The sequence below is a fragment of the Gopherus evgoodei genome, chromosome 4, assembly GCF_007399415.2.
Source record: "Gopherus evgoodei ecotype Sinaloan lineage chromosome 4, rGopEvg1_v1.p, whole genome shotgun sequence".
Classification (NCBI taxonomy): domain Eukaryota; kingdom Metazoa; phylum Chordata; order Testudines; family Testudinidae; genus Gopherus; species Gopherus evgoodei.
Window position 1 is genome coordinate 8,955,840 of NC_044325.1, and position 12,636 is coordinate 8,968,475.

Here is a 12,636-nt window from a genome sequence, read left to right on the forward strand (position 1 = left end):
AAGGGAAAGAGGCCTTTCAGAATCTCAGCTTTCCCAGGATCCTCTCTAAGACCCTATCTGCTTTAAGGAAATGTCCACTGACGTAATTACACTACTGCAACCCCCTGATGTGGACATGCTGCTCCAGAGTTTACACTGATACAGTTTACTTTGGCGTGTTACCAGCTTAAGCTGCACTGGTGTAGACCTGTTTTTTTTGCCAGTGCAGCACATCTGTACAGGTGTGACTGCACAGAGGTAGGTACACCAGTGCAAATTGCCAGTATGCAGGGCACAGTGGGTGGTAAATGTTTAGAACCTACCCCCTACAGAGAATAGTGACAATATCCCACTGCAGGGAAGGACAGTTTTCCTCCTCGTTCCCACCTTGTTTCTTCCTCAGCCCCTCCTAAAAGTAAAAATGAAGTCAAACATGAGAAGCAGCAGCTGCTGAATCCTGGGGGTGAGAAGGTATTGCCAGCCCCATCCTAGCACGTGCCTCTGGAAGAAACTGATGACTTGACTCAGCTACTCGACACTGTCGAAGGCTTTGGAAATGGAGGATGAATTCTTGGATATATGAGCAAGGCTTGAGAGGAGGGTAGAATCTGTCTCCCCCTGTTCCAAAATCCCTGGGACACGTAATGGAACTAGAGTAGAAAGCCCCGCAAAGCAGGAAATGACCAGTCTGCCATAAGTAAAAGGTACCGGGAAGCAAAGAGTCCCAAGTTCACTTCCCCAACTCAGGCAGATGCTTTTGTTTTCCAGAAAAAGGCAGATCTCTGCTCTTGTGGGGACACGTGTTCAACCTTTCTGGGACGAGACTCCATATTCCCAGCTGCTGCATGGAAGCTCTGTATGAAACACCAGCTTAGTTTCACTCACCCAGGTTCACTTAAACTGGCCCAGGGTGTGGTCATGCCCCTGTGGAAATAGTCCAGATTCCATTCTTCTTCACCGATAATCTGCCTCCCTTTCCATGCAAGCATACACCCACCCCATGTGTGCAACCATCTTCTTCCTGGGGAAGCTGGTGCACTTTGTTTTCCCACCCTCTTCTCCTAACGTCTTCACAGGGTGAGTGGCTGTTTTACTTCCCCTGTGTGGACAACATCCATGCGCTTTTTCCCAGTCCAAAGGAAAGGCTCCCACTCCCTGTTGCAATTGTCTTCCAGCTGGTCAGTGTAAGCTCCTTGTACCGTCTTTGCATCCTGTACAGTGCAGATCATGCTGGCATTTAACATAACTAATAGTCTTTCTCCATAACAAGAGGAATTAAGTCAACATTTATCTTGAAGGCTGCTGCATTCCCGGGGGCGGGGAGGGTCTCTCTATTGAAGCACAAACTGGAAATGAAATGCTTGCTCAGGGGATCACTAATGGCCCAGGATACAGAAGCTTTCACATTTTGGTCATAGGCTCAGATATAGACAGTACAATAGTAACAAACAGTCTTCACTATACAGAAGATGTATATACAGAAATTTAGTTGGTCTCAGCTCAGTTGTTCCTGCGGGATGTGTCCAGCTCACAAAAGCTGAGTAATTAACTTGTAGTGAATGATTTGTTTCCGGTTAATTTAGTGTCTTTGTTTCCCATGTGGAAAAGAACTGTAGAATTTCATTGGGAAGATACCAACAGAGTTCCACAGAAATGAACATACGAACGACCATACTGCGTCAGGCCAGTGGTCCATCTAGCCCAGTATCCTGTCTGCCGACAGTGACCAATGCCAGATACTTCAGAGGGAATGAACAGAACATGGCAACTATCAAGTGATCCATCCCCTGTGGTCCAGTCCCAGCTACTGGCAGTCAGAGGTTTAGGGACAGCCTGAGCGTAGAGTTTTGTCCCTGACCATCTTGGCTAATAGCCATTGATGGACCTATCCTCCATGAAGGTATCTAATTCTTTTTTTGAACCCAATTATGATTTTGGCCTTCACAACATCCCCTGGCAATGAGTTCTACAGGTTGACTTTGTGTTATGTGAACAAGCACTTTCTTTTGTTTGTTTTAAATCTGCTGCTTATTAATTCCACTGGTTCTTGTGTTATGTGAACGGGTAGATAATCACGTTCTCCATACCATTCATGATTTTATAGCCCGCTAGCATATCCCGCCTTTAGGCATCTCTTTTCTAAGCTGAGCAGCCTCAGTCTTTTTAAACTCTCCTTGTCTGGAAGCTGTTCCATCCCCCTAATCAATGTTGTTGCCCTTCTCTGTCTTTTCCAAGATATATTCTAATGTATCCTTTTTGAGATGGGGCGAGCAGACCTGCACACAGTATTCAAGGTGTGGGCATGCTATGGACTTATATTGTGGCATTATGATATTCACTGTAACCTCCATATTCCTCATTTATATATAATTGTGATCTTATATATAAAGCCTGCCACGTGTGGTATCAGGGGAAAGGTTATGATCTGCTGAACGTCACTGTTCTATCTAAATATGTATATCATCAGTGCACATGAAGTTATGAGATTGTGTTGTATGATGTCAGTAACACGTTCTATAAGTTGGGGAATCGGCCAGATATTCTCACCCCAGAGACAACAGCAAGGAAAGTAACCAGCACCTGGGCAGGTGTCAAACAACCATTGTCCAGCAAGGGAGCTACAATTCAATGACTCACCTGCATAAGGCCACACCAGGGGAATTGCTCAACCTTGCCTGGGGACTCAGCAATGTCCACCAGACACGCCTGGCCCTGGACTTGTGTTCTCCAAGCACATGAACTAAAGATATAAAACAGAACACAGGGGCCCCATGCTTGGTCTTTCTCCTTCCCCCACCTACGCTGCCAGTAGCAAGGACACTGAGAAGACTGAAGACACCAACAGAGAGGCCTGGCCCAGGTTTCAAGGGTGGAACCTGTGTACTATAAACTGCAATATACAGGGGGGGTGAGGAAAAACTGCTTAATCTAGATGTTGCCCGGTCTAATAGGGTTGAGAGTTTAGAGGGGGGTCGGCAACCTGCAACACGCGAGCTGATTGTTAGTGGCACTCTGCTGCCAGCCGGGGTCCCAGCCGTCGGCCCCGCTTAGCCTGCTGCCAGCCTGAATGGACAGAACCCTAGGCTGCCAGCAGGCTGAGCGGGGCCGGAGGATGGAACCCCAGACTGGCAGCAGGTTGTGTGGCTCAGCCCACTGCCGGTCTGGGGTTCCATCTGCTGCCTGTGCTGCCGGTCTGGGGTTCTGTCTGCCGGCCCCTGCTAGCTGGGGTCCCGGCTGCTGGTCCCGTTCAGCCTGCTGCCAGTCTGGGATTCCATCTGCTGGCCCCTGCTAGCCGGGGTCCCAGTTGCTGCTCCCGTTCAGCCTGCTGCCAGTCTGGGGTTCTGTACGCTGGCTCCTGTAAATGTAAAATGTATTACTGGCATGCGAAATTACAGTAAATAAATGACTTGGCACACCACTTCTCAAAGGTTGCTGACCCCTGGTTTAGACTGAATGCTTCTATTTTATTTTTCTTTTGGTAAGTAACTCTGACATTTTGCCTATCACTTAAAATCTATCTTTTGTAGTCAATAAATGTGTTTAAGTCCTTATCTTTACCAGTGAGTTTGCCTGAAGTGTTTGGTAAGGGTGTTTGCTCAGGTTTGCAAAGGCTGGTATATATCCACATTCCATCAATGAAGCGGTGAACCAATTAATAAATTTGCATTGCTCATTTTGAGCAGTGTAAGATGGGCTATTCCTGAGGTACAAGGCTGGGAGCTGGGGGGATTAGGCTGGTGCCTTTCTCTGTGTGATTCCTGAGTGGCTCTGAGAGCATTTATGCACTCTAGCTGGGTGTGGGGCCCCACATGGGGCTGTGCTAGACCATAACAGCACCTGGAGAGGCTTGCTGCTTGTCAATAGCAAAGCATTGGGAGAGACAGCCCAGGTTGGAGAGTTAAGGGAGCACAGTGGTCTCACGGCCCCAGGTTGCACCCCGGGGATCCCATCACACTCTAAAAACCTACAGAATTCAATAGAGAAGGATACCCTTTCATTGGTGCTTTGACCATCCTATAGAATGCTATAGCAGAGATATAATTCTCTTTTAAATTCTATGCCAGTACCAAAAACCTCTAGAAAAGCTAACAGGCTCAAGAAGACTCCAGAATTCCAACTGAATTCTATAAAGATCATGACTTTTCACTGTTTTGCTGAATGCATTTATTGGAAATTACTTGGTGAACGATTTTATGAAGAACTCTTAGAAGTGACCCAGGAAGGTTTTAGGCTGCAGTGTGTAGTCAGCATTTGAAATACAAGTTGGGTTGGTTAATTTTGATTGAATATACAATATGGTTCAGTTTCCTGAATGGATGAGCTTGAAAAAGGCGGTTTCATTTTCCAAGTCTCTTGTTTACAAATTGTACTGGCACCATTCTGAGAACTACATCGCTGTCATTTGGTGCTGCTGCTAACAGAGTGGCATGGAATGCAAACAGAGCAGTAATGTTGATGGTATGATGTAAAATACACAGTAGGAGCTGTTATCTTCAGCAGTCACCAGGCAGCAAATATAGGCATTTCCAAAGCTGTATGGGCCATTTCTGAACTCCATGCCCTGGAGCTACCTTCTAAGTCAGGACCCATACGAGCCAAACAATTTTTGTAATACAGTTTGGTGCAGAGACTTTAACTCAGCTGGAGTTACTTTAAATTCACTCTGGCACAACAACAGACAAATAAAAAGGAAATTTTTGCTCACAGTGAAAAGTTGGTTAGGAGCTACATGTTAGCATGGCATTTTCCTTATCTGGTAGCTTAACTTCCATGCACCTTAATCTGCCCAGTTGGAAAACTAGGACTTCCCTGAACAGTGGATGCTGAACTGGAGTTGAACTATCTTAGGAAAATAAATGTAAAGGAAAAGATGGTCAAGGCTAAAGGCAATAAAAGGAAAATTCTTATTTCATATCCACGAGCCTTGAGAGTTTATTATAGGAACAAGACTGCAGTTGGTGAGTGTCTTAACAGAACTGCTCAGTGGCCATATTTCTCCTAAAAGATAGAGACAGTGAGAGTAGGAAGTGGATTGTTGCAATAACAGGAAGGGTATGAGGAGAAGAAAAAGGTGTGCAAAATTATACTGTGTGTAGCCCTTTTAATGTTTATTTTTTAAATGCCAGGTAGAAATCTAACTTTCATCCTCATCCTCCCTTCTTTAATTTTGGTCATAAAACTCCTTAATTAGACTGAAAGCATTGTTTAAGTTCAGCTTTATGAATGAATGTTTGCATTTGCTTCTAAAAGCTGCTTATCGTATCTAATTAAAAGGCTATGAAAAATGTTACTATAAATGCATCACACTTTTCTTACAAACGCGCTGTAAAGAATCAGGAATTATTACATTTCTCATAAGCCCTCTGCTGGCCAGTTTGGCCTTCTGCAGGCAAATGCTAACTTCATCCACCTAAAGTGGGTGGGCAAGGGAAACTCAATTCTTTCTCTTGTTCCCTGGCACAACAGCCTCATTGCCCGTCTATCTCTATGGGTACGTCTACACTACAGGATAATTCCGATCTTACATAAACTGGTTTTATAAAACAGATTGTATAAAGTCGAGTGCACGCGGCCATACTAAGCACATCACTTCGGCGGTGTGCGTCCATGGTCCGAGGCTAGCGTTGATTTCCGGAGTGTTGCACTGTGGGTAGCTATTCCATAGCTATCCCATAGTTCCCACAGTGTCCCCCGCCCCTTAGAATTCTGGGTTGAGAGCCCAGTGGCTGATGGGGCAAAAATCATTGTCTCTGGTGGTTCTGGGTAAATGTCGTCATTCCTTCCTTCCTCCGGGAAAGCAACGGCAAACAATCATTTTGCACTCTTTTTCCCTGGATTGCCCTGGCAGACACCATAGCACGGCAACCATGGACCCTGTTCAGCTTTATTTTTTTACAGTCACCGTATGTGTACTGGATGCCACGGACAGAGGTGATACTCCAGCGCTACACAGCAGCATTCATTTGCTTTTGCATAATAGCAGAGATAATTACCAGTTGTTCTGTACCATCTGCTGCTAGTGTAATTTGGCAATGAGATGACAGTTATCTGTCCTTCTGTGCTGTCTGCTGCTATCATGGGTGCTCGTAGCTGAGATTGGCCAGGGGCGCAAAGGCAAAATTGGGAATGAGTCCCTGAGTCAATCCCTCCTTTATGGTTTCTAAAAATAGAGTCAGTCCTGCCTAGAATATGGGGCAAGTGTACTAGAGAAACAGTGTATCAGAGCGCATAGCTACTCTGTGTCAGATCCTGCAGAAATGATGAGCTGCATGCCATTCACGGGGGGTGCCCCTGCAACAACCCCACCCGTTGCTTCCCTCCTTCCCCAACCTTCCTGGGCTCCCGTGGCAGTGTCCCCCCATTTGTGTCATGAAGTTATAAAGAATGCAGGAATAAGAAACAGTGACTAGTTAGTGAGATAAAATGAGGGGCAGGCAGCCTCCTGGTGCTATGATAGTCCAGGCAGGACAGAATCTTTTCTTTACACATGAAAGGGAGGGGGCTGATGGAGCTCAGCCCCCAGTGGCTATGATGAAGATGGTTACCAGCTGTTCTGTACCATCTACTGGGAATGACCGAGAATCATTCCTATTTTCACCCAGGCGCCCCTGGCCAGCCTCACCTGAAGCCAGCCAGGAGCACTCACGGGTTGATAAGGAGGACGGTTACCAGTCCTACTGCACCATCTGCCACCGGGGAGGGGAGAGGAGCGGATACTGCTCTTCATTGCTGCAGCATCGCGTCTACCAGCAGCATTCAGTAGACATAGGGTGACATTGAAAGAAGTCAAGAAACGATTTCTTTCCCTTTTCTTTCATGTGGTGGGGGGGAGTAAATTGACGAGCTATTCCCTGAACCACGCAGGACAATGTGTTTGAACCTACAGGCATTGGGAGCTCAGCCAAGAATGCAAATACTTTTCGGAGACTGCTGGGGACTGTGGGATAGCTGGAGTCCTCAGTACCCCCTCCCTCCCTTCATGAGCGTCCATTTGAGTCTCTGGCTTCCCGTTACGCTTGTCACACAGCACTGTGTAGCCTGTAGATTTTTTTTTCAAATGCTTTGGCATTTCATCTTCTGTAACGGAGCTTTGATAGAACAGATTTGTTTCCCCATACAGCGATCAGATTCAGTATCTCCCGTACAGTCCATGCTGGAGCCTTTTTGGATCTGGGACTGCCTCGCCACCTGTGCTGATCAGAGCGCCACGCTGGGCAAACAGGAAATGAAAATCAAAATTTTGCAGTGCTTTTCCTGTTTACCTGGCCACTGCATCCAAGTTGAGATTGCTGTCCAGAGTGGTCACAGTGGTGCACTGTGGGATACCGCCCAGAGGCCAATACTGTCGATTTGCGGCCACACTAACCCTAATCCGATATGGTAATACCGATTTTAGCGCTACTCCTCTTGTCAGGGAGGAGTACAGAAACCAATTTAAAGAGCCCTTTATATTGATATAAAGGGCCTCGTAGTGTGGACGGGTACAGCGTTAAATCGGTTTAACACTGCTAAAATTGGTTTAAATGCGTAGTGTAGACCAAGCCTATGACTCCTACGTACACAGCCTAACTTCTGCAGTACTTACCAAGTTCTGTGGAGAATGCCATAGCCTTTGAAATATGAAAGATAACAGGTTCTATTCTTATTTGAACTCAAATTCAAAAGGTGATGAAAGCCAGAGATCCATGAATGAACATATATTTTCTTATTTATAAGATACTTGATACTGTCCATATAACTAAGTTATATATATATATATATAACTGGAGGTTTCACAGTCTAAACAGCCAGTGACCAGACAAGGGACAACAAATAGTATGTACCAAAAGCAGACGAATGAATAGTGGTGTTAAGCATGCATCTTTTTCTCCCAGGATTTATTAAAGTATTTATAATTTGTAAATACTTTGAGAGGATAATTCGGGCAGGTAGACCTCTCTGAAGAAGGTGTTTGCAAGGAGAATGTGCAGGCAGACCGGCTTTGGAAAGGGCTCAACAAAAGTCTCACTCAACTTATCTAGACTACTCTAGCCTTTTCGGGAGTCTGAGTTGTCTTGTGTACTCCAAGTTTTACCTCACTTAAAAACGACTTGCTTACCAAATCACACACAAAAATACAGAAGTGTCACAGCACATTAGTACTGAAAAATTGTTGACTTTCTTATTTTTACCATATAATTCTTAAATCAAGCAATTGGAATATAAATACTGTACCTACATTTCAGTATATAGTCTATAGAGCGGGATAAACAAGTCATTGTATGACATTTTAGTTTGTACTAACTTCGTTAGTGCTTTTTATGTAGCCTGTTGTAAAATGAGGCAAATATCTACATGAGTTGTTGATGTACCTCCTGGAAGACTCCTGCATACCCCAGGGGTACGTGTACTCTGGGCTGAGAACTGCTACTCTAAACCCACAGGACCTCATGGAAGAAAGCAGGGAAAAGAGAATAAGAAAGGGCACAAGAGGGGCAGTTAGACATGGAGTTTCGACAGAACAAAATGAGCACAAGCAAAACTATGAGATCAGAAATGTAGGAAGGAGCTAAGTCAAGCAGGACCTTGAAGACAGGGAGAAAGACCTTGAATGCAAGGGTTTGGGGGCGTCCATAATGGAAGATCAAGAGAAGCTGGATATGAACCATGGAGGTGGGCAAGCTGTGTTTTGCAGCAGCATGTGGATGGATTACAGAGAGGTCGAGGTTGGGAATGAGGGTGGCCAGCAAGAAAGAGGTTATAGAGTTCAAGTGGAGAGACTACTAGGGTGGCATAGTTGGGAATGGAGGAGAAGTGACCGAACTCATCTTTATGATGAGCCTGGGAAGTTCTTCAACTAATTTCCCACCTTGTCAACTGAGCGTTAGAATTTTGCCTTCCACACCTCACAGTTCCTCTGAGTCCTAAGCAACTATACATTGTTATTCCCCTCCTTCTCATGCTTGAGGTACTCATGCCCATCACCATGCTGCTAACAGTGAGTATTTGGAGGCCACTCTAGAAGTGACACAGGAAGGGTGATATAAAGCACAAGAAGGTGTTTACAAGGTTGGGTGCATTTGTCTCTCCAGGTTTTCCTTCCCTGATAGTCATTTCCTCCCTCACTAAATTTGGGGCCATGCATAACAACATGTAATGCTGTCAGCAGACTTCTGGGTTGATCCATTCATGTTTTTTCTCTATATATTGTTTCTTTTTTAACACAGATAGTGTTAGTTGGTGCTCATCATGCTATAGTAGAAAGAGTGCCTGAAACATAAGACCTTGTATCAGAGGCCTGAGCTAAAGTAGTGGTCAGAGCTTTGGCGATATAAAGCAAAGTTAGGTTGTGAGCAAGAGGTAAGCCCTACTCACAGAATCTGGCAAGAATGGGGCTAATATTGCAGAAATACTCATTCCATCCTAAGAAGTGCTAGGCACAGAATACACCTGCAAACACTTTCCAGGAGCGTGGCACCAGAACACCTCGATACCAAAGCATTCCGTATAGAGAACAGGAACACGCTGACCATCTTAAAGATAAGGTCAGGATAACAGCATAATGAATACAAATGTTTTGATTAAAGCAACATGTACAAGATAATGGGTGGCATTTAGCCACATCAGAAGGACGATATGTAACTTGTTTGTAACAGGGTATAAAAACATCTCTCAGAGGGAGTGTCTCTGGCCAGCCAAGGGGGGAATAGAAAGTCCCGCCATTCACTGAGCTGCATCCATTGTCACAGGCACACATGTGCTAGTATAACTGTAGATGTTGATCCAGGGAGCTAAGACTGTGCTTCGCCGACAATAAACCTGGCCAGGTGCCTTCATACCTTAATGGATCTTGTGGTCATTGGGCGGTTCGCTCAAGGTCTGCTGGGCCAGCTGTCTGCACAGAACTGGGACAGCACACAGGGAGAACACACACACATGCCACCAAACATCTGACACATGCACGTAAGTTCTTGTTTGGTTTTACTCTTGAGAGCTCATTAACATTAACATGAAATTCTTATTGATTTATTATAGATGCCCGTTTAAGTATTGCTAAACTACTCTATTTATTAGTTGTATTGTGGTGTTGCCTAGAGACTCCAGCCCCACCACGTTGGGCACTGCAGAATCACGTAACAAAATATGGTCCTGTGACACAGGCCCAGTGGTGGTTCACTATGCTGAGTCAGCAGCTTTTGTCAGGCCAGACATACTCACTACACCTAACACACTGTTGTCATAATCTGTAACCAAAAAGTGGCATGTAATGTATCATTGGAAAACTAAGAACTCACTGATCATTATTATTCTTGCATGATGTATGCATGGCAAACCCACAACGGACTCTATAGATATATGCCAGAAATAGATGATTAAATTTTGTTTAACCGAGGCATGTCAGGAAGAGTTGATAATCAGGTTTTCTCCAAAGGAAAGAGGCCAACACCTGAAACCAAGTGTGGCCAAATTCAGTGGTCTGTTCCTTTGTATTGGAGGTTGCAGGAAGAGATCATTTGCATTGTGAAAATCACCAGTGGGAAGAAGACAGCAAGGAACTTTATCTGGGGATACATTTCAGAAGAATACATTTCAAAGAGAGAGGGAGCGAACCCCTACATTATCCTTCACCTAAGGACACAAAGAAAAGCAGCACCTTGGACACTGTGGAGAGACTATATGAGCTAGTAAGCCACTGCTGGAAAAGAAAAATTGGGGAGGAAACCACCTTGAACAAAGACAACAGCCTACGTTAGGTCATAGCCATGAGCAAGAGTAGTTCTACTTTTGTTAGTTTGTAACCCTTTCTATCTCTATCCCTTACACTTGAACTCCCTTCAAACCTGTTTTACTTTTTATCTGAACCAAGCCAATGCTTCGACTGAATTGATTTTTTAGCTCCAGTCAAGGTGACAAGTTGCTCTTCTGGCCTCTTTAAAGGCACAGGGTATTTCATTACTTCTGTGAGCATCCAAGGGCTGGATGCTGCAGGGAAACAATTTTAGGGAAATTCAGGACTGGGTGGTGTTGGAGTCATTCTGAAAATAGTAACTGGACAGTGGAAGCCTGGATGTGATCTGCATGCATGTATGCCAGCTGCTGGTGTCTGGGTCGTGAGCACCTAGGGCTGCAGGGTAAGTGGAGACACAACCCCTCCCGAGTCTGTGATGAACCCCAAAACATCACAGGTCCCACCCCAACCAGTTTACAATCTAAGTACAAAATGATAGGCAACAGGTGATGGGGGAGCACAAGGAAACAAACAAAACTCATATAGTTACTTGGCTTCTGATCTGTAAAGGCAGTGGGAAACACGCACATCTTTTCTAAATGCGAGGGGGCTGGGGACTGAAGATCTGAAGTGATTATCTTTACATGACTGTTTTAATGCCGGCCATATGCATGGTGTGCTTACAGAAATGAGTTTCCCTGGACATTTTAGTTATTCTACAATCATAACTACAGTTTTATCTTAAATCCGAAGTGTGAGTGTAAATATTAGAGTAGGTAACTTTCTTAATATTAAATGAGTGATATTTGACTCCTACACAGCTGCTGCCTTGAATGTTAAATTACTGTCACTTAGACTTCATAGGAAGTCCATCAGTCTCTGATGGAAGCTGTCATAAACAGATAGCTAAGGGTTAATGTTCTTTTACCTGTAAAGGGGTAACATCAGTAACCTGAAACACCTGACCAGAGGACCAATCAGGAAACAAGACTTTTTCAAATCTGGGTGGAGGGAAGTTTTGAGTGTGAGTTTTTTTTTTCTTTGTCTTGTGTCTGACCCTCTCGGCTCTGAGAGTGATCTTTCTGTCTCCTGGCTTTCTAATCTTCTGTTTCCAAGTTGTAAGTACAAAGCTAGGAAGACCATAGGTTTATATTGTTTTCTTTTGAATTTACATGTATGTAGCTGCTGGAATGTTTTGAATTGTATTCTTTTTTGGATAAGGCTGTTTATTCATTTTTTTCTTTTAAGCAAATGACCCTGTATTTGTCACCTTAATACAGAGAGACCATTTTTATGTCCTTTTCTTTCTTTTTTATATAAAGCCTTCTTTTTAAAACTTGTTGGAGTTTTTCTTTAGTGGGGACTCCAGGGAATTGAGTTTGCAGCTCACCAGGGAATTGGTGGGAGGAAGGAGTCAGGGGGAAAATCTCTTTGTGTTAGATTTACTAACCTGACTTTGCATACCCTCTGGGTGAGGGGGGAAATACTTGTGTTTTCCAGGACTGGAAACAGGGAGGGTGGAGTCCCTCTGTTTAGATTCACGGAGCTTGCTTCTGTATATCTCTCCAGGAACCCAGGGAGGGAACACCTGGAGGGGAGGAAGGGAAATGGTTTATTCCCCTTTGTTGTGAGACTCAAGGAATCTGAGTCTGGGGGTCCCCCAGGGAAGGTTCTGGGGAGACCACAGTGAGCTAGGCACTGTAAATCCCTGGCTGGTGGCAGCTTTACTAGGTCCAAGCTGGTAACTAAGCTTGGAGGTTTTCATGCTAACACCCATATTTTGGACGCTAAGGTCCAGATCTGGGAAAAATGTTATGACGGAAGCAGTCCTCCTAAAATGAATATTTACAGTAAGGTCAAGTCTTGTCTTAAAGACAGTGGGCTAAATAAGACTTCAGTGTTGCAGTGGAATAAGCTGCAACAAACCCTGCATTGTGCCAGGTTCCATT